Source organism: Elephantulus edwardii, unplaced genomic scaffold (genome assembly GCF_000299155.1).
Source record: "Elephantulus edwardii isolate Elephantulus edwardi_28Jun2011 unplaced genomic scaffold, EleEdw1.0 scaffold00065, whole genome shotgun sequence".
Lineage (NCBI taxonomy): Eukaryota > Metazoa > Chordata > Mammalia > Macroscelidea > Macroscelididae > Elephantulus > Elephantulus edwardii.
The window spans coordinates 14,609,587-14,622,188 of NW_006399815.1; the positions used below are offsets into that span (position 1 = coordinate 14,609,587).

At 37.0% G+C, this 12,602-nt stretch overlaps 1 protein-coding gene across 1 annotated transcript in view; it reads right to left on the reverse strand.

Annotated features, from left to right (window-relative positions):
• Positions 1-12,602, reverse strand: part of LOC102862017 (mitochondrial fission 1 protein-like) — a 28,153-nt gene that overhangs the window by 14,662 nt on the left and 889 nt on the right. The window lies entirely within an intron of this gene.

The window sequence follows — 12,602 nt, forward strand, 5'->3', positions numbered from 1 at the left end:
AACAACAACAAGTCTGAAACGTATTCTTCATGACATAACTGTAGGCAGTAATGGAATGAAGGAAAGGAGTTTGCATTTAAATATATTTGGTAGTAGCTTGAGAAGATTAACCCCCAAATAAGCCTACCATATGGAGTTTGTGGAGAATTAGCACAGTCCCATGATTTTTGACATTGTCTTCCCAGCAGGCATCACTGCAGTCATTATTAAATTATCTCTTTAGGTCATCACCAATTCAGTTTTCCATTCATCATGACCTTCTCCAAAGTTGCTATGACAACAGCATGGCACTTGTAATGAAGTGAATAGTTAAAGGAAGCCTTTAAGCAGTATGAAGCTCTTGTAGAAATATCATTATCTATTTAATTTCAAGAGCTTCCAGCTGTTTACATAATTCCACTGAAACTTATTGAAATCCAGATTGCTTCCAGGACTCAATTACTTGATCCAAGAATATACGTATCTTGAAATATGATGAAAAAAGTTGATACATGCTCAGATGCTTGATGTTCAAATTACTTATTACCCAGTATTGAATGTACTTTCATGACACAGATTGTAGATTATTTCCCATACAGTGAATAAGGAGAAAAAGGAAACACAAATATTAATGCTCTATGCTTCTTTAAGAAGTGTTCAACTCTTAACCAGAAATTGAAACTCTCTAGAGCTTTTTTGCCTACCACTAATTGGAGTAGCATAGAGGATAAATTTCTAGTCACCATCACTCATTACCAACATATATGTTTATTCAAGTAATTAAAATATACATGATGTGATATAATAGCAGTCAAGCTATCATTCTATTTTTTTAGGCATTTTTAGTCCAGTTACTTACTTTGCTATGTTTGTGAAACAAAACAGATAAAAAATAGTAAAGTGGTAATGCTTTAAAGTGGTAAGGACCAAGAATATTATTGTGACTTTTCAGATCCAAATCCTAATTCAAAGCAAAGTTTTCAAGGTCTAGAAAAGTTAAAACTAGGCATTTATAGAATTGTTGTTATGTACCGTCATGTTGGAATACAGCCCTACAATTGCTTTTTTCCTATAATTGTTCTTTAAAATTTTATAAAACTACTCTTTTATGCAGAAAGTTTAGAACTAATATCAAGAAAACTATTGATAAAAGAATGTGTTCTGAAATTCATGGATTGAGTAAAAAATACTTTCATAATAGTGATAGTAATTGTTTTTAATGGCACAGTTTCATCAATATGATCTACTTAAATGTATTTTAGTATAATTATAATTCTGATTGTATCTGTATAATGAAGTTTCCAAGATTAAATTATTACAAATTATTCCCCAATTAAAGTTTATAACTTATACATTTAGCATATTTGTTTTTCAAAGTATATGGAACAATCAATTTTTTAAATTTTTTTAAAATAATGTAGGCATTTCCTAGGACTTATATAACAATGTGTCACAAATTATGTGAACTCTTAAGAACTTAAATTTATTGTCTCATCATCCTAGACACAAGGTACTAAACACCATGCTGTTGACCATGTTGAGTGTTCTGTTCCATGCCCGTTTCTAGATTCTGGTGATAAAATACAATTCTATGTTTATGGAAATAATATTTAGTTTTTAATTAAGTCTTACATGAAAAAGTAGATTCTATTTTATAGATTCTACACAAATTATTGTATATAGAGTTTGTGAAACCTGATACATTTAAGAAGTGGATGGCCAATTATTCTTGTGGTGCTGGGGAAGCGTCTTGAACATACCATGGACTGCAGAGAAAACAAATAGGTCTGTCATGAAGGTGAAACCAAGTTTCTCCTTGGAGACTAAAATTTTAAAGCTCTGTCTCACATACTTTGGGCACGTGGCCAGAATGGACCGGTCCTTGGAGAAGGACATCATGCTCAGAAAGATGGAGGGACAGCACAGGAAAAGAAGACAATGGATATGAGATGAATTGATAGAGTAACTGGGACCATGGAGGTTGGTGTGTCAGAATCAGTGAGACTGACTTAGGACAGGGCAGGATTCAGAGTTGCTGTACATAGGGTCGCTATGAGTCACAGACAACTTGAAGGCATATAACAATAACAACAAACACAAGTTATTAAACGTTATAGATTACATTGATCACAGTGTATCAATATTTGGTTATGGTTTATTCCCTTTTCAGTACTCAAGTTCCCCTGTCCCTTTACCTTCTCATCTGAGAAAGCATTCATCTTTTTGTTCACATAAATCACAAACTGAAACGAAACCCACTATGGGTGCTTCAATTCTCACTTGTAATCTCCCACTGAATTTCCAAGGTTGTAAATCTTAGTCGGTTGAGATTGGTTTGCAATTATGTTGTGAAGGACCTGGTGAGATCAAACTGTTAAACTTTCAGTGTACAGTCCAAAACGTAACCTATTTGGGTGCTGATTTTTATGAGTTTTTCCTCTTGTTGTTAGATATCAATTCAACTATGATTCACAGAGACCCTATGAACAACAGAGCTAAACTGTATCCTATCCTGTGCCACCCTCATGATCTCTTAAGTCCATTGTGACAGTCACTGTGTCAGTCCATCTTTTGGGAGGGTCTTCCTTTCTTCTTCTGGCCCCCTACTTTTCCCAGTATGATGCTTTTCCCCAGATTGGTTCCTCATGAAAGTCTGAAGTATGTGAAAAGTTTCAGCATCTTTGCCTCTGAGGAATACCTTGTTTACAACTTCTCTAAGACGAACTCGAATTTTCTTTTGGTAGTTCATAGGATTTTTAATGTTCTTCTTCAACCACAATTCAAAGACATTGATTCTTCTGTCTTCCTATTAATTCCCAAATTTTAGATGCTTAGGAAGAAATGGAAAATGTCATTACTTTGATCAGGTGCATCTTTTAAACTGATGTCCTTGCTCTTTAGCACTTTAAAAAGTACTTGACTGCAACTTTTCCCAATCAGCACATATTTTATTTCTTGTTATTATGGATATTGATTATAGATTCAAGTAAAATGCAATCATTGATAACTTTAACCATTTCTTCATCTTACGGTTTGTTGTTATGTGCCATTGAGTTACTTGTGACTCATGGTGACCCTATGTACAACAGCCCTAAACTCTGCTCTATCCTGTGCCAATCTCACTGTCTCCAATTGGGGTAATCCACCCCGATTAACCCAGTCACTGAATCAATCCACCTCATAGAGGGTCTTCCCCTCCTACACTGTCTCTCCACCCTCCCAAGCATGATATCCCTCTCCAAGGACCAGTCCCTCCTTGCAAAATGTCCACAGTATGTCAGATGAAGCCTCAGAATCCTTGCCTCCTTGGAGCAGCCCAGTTTAATCCTCTCCAAGATAAACCTGTTTGTTTGTTTTCTTAGCAATCCTTGGTACATTCAATACTCTTCTCCAACACTACAGCTCAAAGGCATCAAGTCTCCTCTATCCTCCTTACTCATTGTTCAACTCTTGGATGCATAACAACTGATTGCAAAGACCATGGCCTGTATCAGGCACACCTTAGTCTCCAGAGTGACACCATTGTTCTTCAATACTTTGGACAGGTCCCTGAAAACAAACTTTCCCGTTGTAATATGTCTTTTAATTTCCTGACTGCAGGTGCCAAGAGTGTTGACTGTGGAGCCAAGCAAACTAAATCTGTGAACAATCTCAATCTCTTCACTGTCCATCCTGATGCTGCCAATTAGTCTAGTGGTGAGAATCTTTGTTTTCTTGATATTGATCCTCAATCCGTACTGAAGACTGCAGTCTCTGATCTTCCACAGCAAGCACTTCAGGTCCTCCCCAATTTCAGCAAGCAGGATTGTGTCATTTGAATAACGCAGATTGTTGGTGGATCTTCCACCAATCCTGATGCCACATTTCTCATAGAGCCCAGCATCTGGGATAATTTTGTTCTACATATAGGTTGAAAAGGTATGGAGACAGGACCCATCCCTGGTGTACACTTTTCCCAATTTTGAACCATGGAGTGTTTCCTTGATTTGTTCTGACGACTGCCTCACATTAGCATGATCAAGTGTTCTGGGATTCCTATTCTTCTCAGAGTCAGCCACAGTTTGTTATGATCCACACAGTCAAATGGCTTTGCATAATCAATGAAATACAGATAGAAATTCCTCTGGAATTCCCTGCTGTCAGCTATTGTATTGTAATGATTTTATGGGTACTACCTTTATAATTTGTACCACTCTGCTATTTGGTCAAAAGGTGACCTCAGAGGAAAAGCTCTATTCTAGCTTGAGTCTCAAGGGATAGTCTCAGGCAGTCCTCTCTTCTCTGCTGTTGTATTTTGCCTGGATTTGTGTATTTAACAATAAAAAAAATTAGTTACACTTCATATTTTCCTCCACTTCTCTCTGGGACAAATTTTGTGACCCTAGTCACAGGTGTCAGTGGTGGTAGCAAGGCACTATTTAGTCCTGAATTCAGACTAGAAGAAGTTGTGACTCTTGAAGAGTAGTTTCTCTGTACTTTTAGTTACCTTCTTGCAGTTTGGCTCCAAGTGAGTTGTGACTCACAGTTGTGTCTTAGATGATCATTTATAAGTGCTGTTCAGATCCTGAATACTACTCATTTCAAGATCATGACTTTTGTGAACTATGTTATGTAAATTGACCGAGTTGTTCCATAAGACTATGGTCCTAAGCATTTAAACCCCAGAAACCAGTGTTGAAAGGTATTTGGTTATGATTGAAGAATATCTGTGTTTGTGTCTTCAATAAGTTCATGTGCCTGCACTCCCGTATTTATATTTATGCATGACTATAGAGTGTGCAAAGACATTTGACCGCATGGGTCATACCAAATTATGGCTCACATTGTGTATAGTGGGAATTCCAGAACACTTAATTGTTTTTATATGGAATGTGTACTTAGAACAAGAAGCTGCTGTGCAAACACAGTGTGGGGACACTGCATAGTTTAAGATCAGGGAGGGTATGTGTCATGATTTTATCCTTTCTCCATATCTTTTCAGTCTGTATGCTGAGCAAATAATTCATGAAGCCTGACTCTATGAAGGACAGTATAGCATCAGGATTGGAGGAAAACTCATAAACAACCTGCATTATGCATATAACACAACTTTGCTTGCTGAAAATGAGGAGAATATGAAATGCCTGCTGCAGAAGATCAAGGAACACAACCTTTAGTATGGATTACATATCAACACAAAGAAGACAAAGATCCTCGTCACAGGCCCAATAATCAACATTATGATAGATGGAGAAAAGATTGAAGCTGTCAATTATTTCATTTTGCTTGGATCAATAATAAATACCCTTGGTACCAGTAGTCAGAACATCAAGAGACTTACTGCATTGGGCAAGTCTGCTGTCAGAGACCTCTCCAAAATATTGAAGAACAATGATATTAATTTGAAGACTTAGGTGCACCTGTTTCAGGTCATGGTCTTCTCAGTTACCTGTTATGCATCACAAAGCTAAACAATGAATGAGGATGACAGAATAAGTGGTGACTTTGAATTGTGGTGCTGGAGAAGAGTACTGAATATCCCATGGGCTTCCAAAGGAACAAACAGATATGTCCTAGAAAAAGTATGGCCAAAGTATTCCTGGAGAAAAGTATGATGAGGCTTCGTCTTTAATACTTTGGACATATCCCTAGATGAGGATATTCCTTGGAAATATGGAGGGTCAGCAAAGGACAGAAAGATCCCAAGCAAGATGGATTGATACTGTGACTTCAGCAATGGTCTCTAGTGTCTCAGAGATGAAGCTAGTAGGGCAGGTTTCAGGATGGCTGGTCATAGGGTTGGTGAGTCGTACTCAGCTAGACAAAATCTAACAACAATGACAATAGATATTCCTTGGTTCCACAATCAGTTCTTTCTTTCATCTTCTGCAATTTCTTCAATAATTGTTCATCTTCCTCCATGTCTATATGTTTCTTCTGGATCTCTGCCTCTGGAGTATTCACTTTATTGACTTCCATTCTTTCTTCCATCACTTGCACCTTTCCCCAAAGCTATTCATATAATTCTGCATCAATATATTTCTTCTAGTTCCCTATCTCTAGGGTTGTTGTTGTTGTTGTTAGGAGACGTCGAGTTGTAGACAACTCATAGCGACCCTAGGTATTAAAGACCTGAGCACTATTCATAGAGTTTTTGGAGACAAGCCATTTTGGAAGTGGATGCCACTCCTGCTTCCAAGCTTGTTTTAATTTTGAAGCTCCACCAAACACTGTCCACCATGGGTAACCATTATTGCATTTGATACATAAGTGTCACAGTGTTTAGCTTCACAGCAACCATAAGTTACCCCTGTACAGCAAGTGGACAGACCAGTGGTATCCCACTTAAAAGAACGTTTGACAAACAAAGCAAAACAAAACAAAAACCATAATTTGAACCAGCCCTGAGGGTCGCAGATTAAAATCACCCATCTTTGGGCTTTATTTATGGCATCCATTCTTTCCACTGTAATTTGCACCTTCAAAATGCCACATCATGTTTCTTCTGTGTTCCGGTCTCTGTGGGTCTGCAAAATGCTCAAAAAGCTTAATTTGCCTTTTCAGAATGTTTGAAACTGTCTGCTAACTTTCTTGACATTGTATGAAGTTTTCATTGGTTTGTGTTAGGCTGTTTCCCTTATGTCTACATCTGTCATTGACAGTTTTTTATCTTTATGATGTTGTTGTTGATTAATTGCATACTTAAAGTGTTCCCTCTTTGGGGAAGGTCAACTCATACCAGGGGTCTTTTCTTGACTTGTGCAGTGGGAAAGTTTGCCTTTCCTGAAGTCCTTCAACTCTTTTCATTCTGCAGAACAGCTCTGTGGAAATATCTCCAAAGTATTGCCTGTCTTTTCTGAAGTTTTTTGTCCTTGGTGCCTAGAGTAAGTGTCCTTGATAACCTGAGACCAGTTTCTCCCTGACTGCTGAAATCCCTCTATCCAGGGTCTAGGTTACAGGCAGAGCCAGGTGCCTCTATGAATCTGCCCTCTTTGTGCTCTTGTATCTGGATTGGACTCTTTCGTGCCTGCACCTGCCTCTTGGGAGGTTTATAATTGTTCTCAGTGGTGTTGGTGTTCAGCATAGCCAGAGACCAGAGCTTCCCCTGGTTGCTGCATTCTCTCTATCTGAAGTGAGAGGAAAAGAAAGTAAACCAGGCATCTCTATGGAGCCACCCTTGCAGGTATCTCAGAGCCTGGTGGCAATCTTTTCTGCATGTGCCTTCCCCATTTAAAATTGTAACTGTCCTTGATGGTGCTGGTGTGCAGCACAGTCAGAGACCAGCATCAGCACTGTGGCTGCACTCTATCTGTAAATTCAATTTTATAATCCACTTGACTTGTTCTAAGTCTCAACATCTAGAGACCATAGGTCTGCTCCACTAGCTTCTCTCCATGAGACACCTTAACCTCAGTTCCATGTTTAGAATCTGAAGGTATATTTCTGAGAAACTTTCTTTCCAAATCAGAACTGGTCAGCAACCTCAGTTGAAGATCTCATCTGTTAATTAAAAGGTTAGTGGTTTGAAACTACCAGTCAAAGGGAGAATGGTGTAACAGTCTAATTCCATCAAGATTAAAACTTTGGGAAATTCTAAAGGTCAGAACTACTATGTATGTCAGCCAGTGGATGAGAAATATTGGATTATCAAATTTCAAAAATCCTTGAAAAAGAAAACTCAGCATGATCCCTCAAACCTTAGAAATATACATATGTTGGAACAAGGATTTTGGAGATAGTACAATTTAAGGAAATTCCTAGATAAATCTGCAGAACATTTTGGTTATTAAAAAACACACACGCTCTTCAATGAGTGGTTAAATGACAGAAAAATCAGCCTCAGTTTACAGGACTTCTAAATCTTATCATTATTTGTGCACTAAGCTTGAAAATAAACCAGAACACAAGCTTACGTAAATGATACAATTGGAATGGAATGTTTTGCTGAAGGCCTCCTTGCCTTGTTAGTCTTGGTTAACCCAGTGGGCACTGTAAAAGCACATGAAGTGATGATGGTTTCCTCCTGATGTCACAGTAATGCAAATAAATAATTTTCTATTGTGTTGCAGATGAAAGTATTCAAGACATAGGGAATGGTAGAAGACACAAGAGCCTTCTGCTTGACTTCTGAAATCTTAATAATATTTTTCTAATATTCCTGTTGTCCTGAACTATGGATGTTTGAATGGTATTTGCACCAGTTTGGTTTTTTTTTTTTTTCACTTTTATAAGTTGAGTGTGCCAAATTAGACTTTTTCCTATGCTGTATAGGGAAAAGTATTTTGAAGGGTTTTTTCTTCATAAATATATACACGTTAAATGTTCCTTTCAAAATAATTATTTCCATTTCAAAGATGTAGGAATGGAGCTTCAAAGATTTAATGACTTAGCAAATGGACACACTTACTAGGCCTATGAGTTATTATTCAAGTCATATTTACAAGTTACCTCTTCATTTATTCAACCAATATTTATGGTATAATAAGTAGATAGACTGTATTCCAAAAGCTAAAGATACAGCAAGGAAGAGATTAGATAAAAACCCTTTCCCTCCACTAGTTTAGTTTCAAAATGGAAAAAAATATTATCTCAATGATGATGCTTATCTAGTGAATACATTGGACAGTTAGCACCTACATCCTTCATTAATTGGTATCTAACTTTCCATTGGATTAATTTTACAATGATAAATCCCATGACTGTGTCATATCCTGTTCATTGATCCTTGGAGCTCTTCCATCTCATCCAAGTCTCTGCCTTAATTTCTACTTTGAGTCTCACTAAGAAATCTATCAGAACCATTGAATAACTACTTGTTGCTGTTGAGTTGTTAAGTGCCATCAAATTGAGTAAGTATGATTGACAGCAACCCTATGAACAACGGATCAGAATCCTGTCCTATCCTGTGCCATCTTCACACTTCCTGACAGATTAGAGCCCATTGTGGCAGTCACCATGTCAGTCTATGTAGTTGAGGGTCTTCGTCTCCTTCGCCAACTTTTCACGCTTCCAAGCATCATGTCCCTCTCCAAGGAATAGCCCCTCCTGACAGCATGCATAAAGTATGTGAGGCAAAGTCTCATCATTGTTGCCTCCAGACAGCACTCTGGCTATACCCTCTCCAAGACATATTTGTCTATTCTCTTGGCTATCTATGGGATGTTCAGTGCTCTTCTGCAACACCATAGCTCAAAAGCATCAAGTCTTCTTCTGAAATCCTTATGCATTGTCTTTCTCTTAGATGCATAAGAAGTATTTGGAAAGACCATGGACTGAATCAGATGCATCTTAGACTTCAAACTGTTATCGTTACTCCTCAATAATTTAGAGACATCCCTAACTTCAGACTTTCCTGTTGCAATGCATTTCCTTATTTCCTTACCAAGTGTGTTAATTGTGGATCCAAGTAAGATGAGGTTGTTGACAGTTTCAATCCCTTCTCATCATCATAATGATTTTGCCTATCAGTTCAGTGGTAAGAATCTTTGATCACTTGATGTTGAGATGCAATCCATACCGAAGGCTACATTCCTTGATCTTCTTCAACATGTGCTTACAATCTTCCTTACTTTCAGCAAAGAAGGTTGTATAATCTGTGTAATGCAGGTTATTGATGAGTCACCTTCCAATCCTGATGCCATGTTCTTCTTCATAGAGTCCTTGAATAGTTTGCTCAGCATACAGACTAAACAGATATGAAGAGATAATACAACCATGACACATGCCCTTCTTAATTTTAAACCATGCAGTGCCCCCTGTTCTATTTGCACAACAGCCTTCTAGTCCAGGTATAGGTTTCACATGAGCACAATTAATTGTTCTTTGACTCCAATTCTTCAAAATTTCAGTACAACTTGCTATGATTAACACAGATAAACACCTTTACATAGTCAATAAAATGTGAATAGATATTCTTCTGGTATTGTTATTTTCAGCAAGGGTCCATCTGACATCAGCAATGCTATTCCTAGTGCCACAGCCTCTTCTAAATCCTGCTTAAACTTCTGGAAGTTCCATATCTATGTACTGTTCTAGCTGATTTTGAATGATCTTCAGAGTATTTTGCTTGTATTTGGTATTAATTATATTGTTACATAGTTTTCATATTCTATTGGATCACCTTTCTTGGGAATGGGAATAAATATGAACCTCTTCCAATTAGATTGGCCAGACCACTGTCCTCCACATTTCTTGGCATAGACTGGTGAGCCTATCCAAGGGTGCATCTGTTAATTGAAACTAACCAATTAGTATCCCATTGATTCCTGGTGCCTTATTTTGGCCAGTACTTTCAATGCAGCTCCCACTCCCTCCTTTATTACCACTGGCTCCTGTTCATATGGAACTTCTTGAAATTTTTCAGCGTCAATCAGTTATTTTTTGGTACAGTGATTTTGTGTATTACTTTTTTTAAATGTTTTCATAGCATCTTTCAGTATTACTTGAGGTTTAAATTTGTTTTTCAATTCTTTAAGCTTGACAAATGCAGAATGAGTTCTTCCCTTTTTATTCTGCAGTTGATCTCTGCACATTCCATTATATAGTATGTCTTCTTATGCTGCCCTTTAAAATCTTCTGTTCAGCTCTTTTACTTCATCATGCTTTGTCTTTGCTTTGGCTTCTCAATATTCCAATGCAATTTTAGAGTCTCTTCTAACATCCATTTTAGGTTTTTCTTTTATCCTCTGTCTGTTATTATCTTTTGCTTTTTTTTATGGAATATATCCTTAATATCATCCCACAACTCATTGGTGTCCAATGCCTCCAATCTACTCTTAAGATGACCTTGAAATTCAGATAGAATTGACTAAATATCATATCTTCGTCCCTGTGGACTTATTTTCATTTTCTCCAGCCTCAGTTTGAACTTGCATATGAATAATTGGTGATCTGACCCACAGTCTGCCCTAGCCTAGCTTGGACTGTTGATTGGCAGTTTGTTGTGTTTGGGGAGAACATTGTGCTAAGTGGTGCAGCACTCGTCTGTCAGTTTGGTGTACTAGATAACCTGGGCTTGCTGTGATACTGAAAGCTATGCCGTTGGTGTATAAAATGCCATGAGGGTTACTCATGGTGGACAGGTTTTAGTAGAGTTCCCATATTAAGACAGACTAGATAGCAGGTTTTACCATCCACTTCTTAAAAAAAGTAGACCTTTGAAACCCTATAAACATTATAGGAATGAGGATAGTTATAGCAGTGTAGTAATAAAGCCAAGATTGGGATTCAGTTGAGATGAGGAAAAACAAAAAGGTACATAACTTGAATGCTGGAAAACTGGAAATTGTTAAAAATGAAATGGAATGCCTGATCATCAACAACTAAGTATTAGTGAGATGAGGTAGACCAACTTTGGCCACTTTGAATCAGATAATCACATGGTATTATACTATGCTGAGAATGAAAAAACAGAAGAAGAAAGGTTGGTGTTTCATTTATTGTAAAAAGTCAATTTCAAGTCCTATCCTGAAATACAGTGTTATAAGTGATCGGATAATACCCATATGTGTTCAAGGAAGACCTGTTAACCTGACTATTTTTCAAATATGCGCTCCTACATCTAAAACCAAAGAGGAAGAAATTTACCAAAGCTTGAAGTCCAAATATAGACCATATGTGTACTCAAGATTAGTTAATGATAATTAGTGACTATGATGCAAAAAGTTGAAAACAGTGAAAAAAGAATAATAGTTGGAAAAGAAAGGCTTGGTGGTAGAAATGAAGCTGGAAAGAGAATGATCACATTTTGTATTTACAGTGATTTATTCATTGCAAAAACCTTTTTAAAGGAGACACAAATGATGACTTTACATATAGATCTCACCTGATGTTCTTTATTGGAACCAGATCGACTACATTTGTGGTAGAAATAACTACTTGATTACTGTAAATTATGTTCTTAGTGTCTGATTCTTGAGTCCTGATTTACAATTTCTGTAAGGTTAGTTGTATATTTTTAGCAGAAGCCTGAATAAATATTAAACTATTACCATAGAGATAATTCTGATGCATAACAACACTAAAGGACAGAGAAAAGCTGCCCTTTAGGGTAAAGTTAACAGCTGAACACCTAACTACTGCACCACTAGGCCTCCTTGAATAAATAGTAAATCCTATTTAATTCCATGAACTAAATCCCAGAGTGACTGAGCATATTGCCAGAAGACACTGATTTTTCCAAAGACAAACTGTGAAAAGAGGTTCCTTTAATTCTACTTTATACTTTCCCCTACAATTTAATAAAATTTTACAGCTGGGACCAAAAATGTCTGAAAACACTGTATGTGTGAATGAAATCTGAGATTTTTGGCTGATTCTATCTTGGAGAGAAAGGAAGATTTCCCATTAGCATATTTTAAGACTTCAACCATGGAAGTAAGGCATTGAGATTGGATACAAATTCTTAATTTGATTGATCAAAAATACGCAATTTACAGAGATTAAATTGCTCATAACAGGTCACATAGTCAAACAGTATCAAAGTAATAGGTAACATCCATGCTAACATACAAATTTCTGTGTGGGTTTGTTTTCTTTTCCTGCTGAACTGCCACCTTATAATGGGTTTGGGGTGGTTCTTAAAAAATATTTAAATTATCTAAGAATGTCTATTAGAGCAGTAAATATTGTTATTGTTCTGTGTG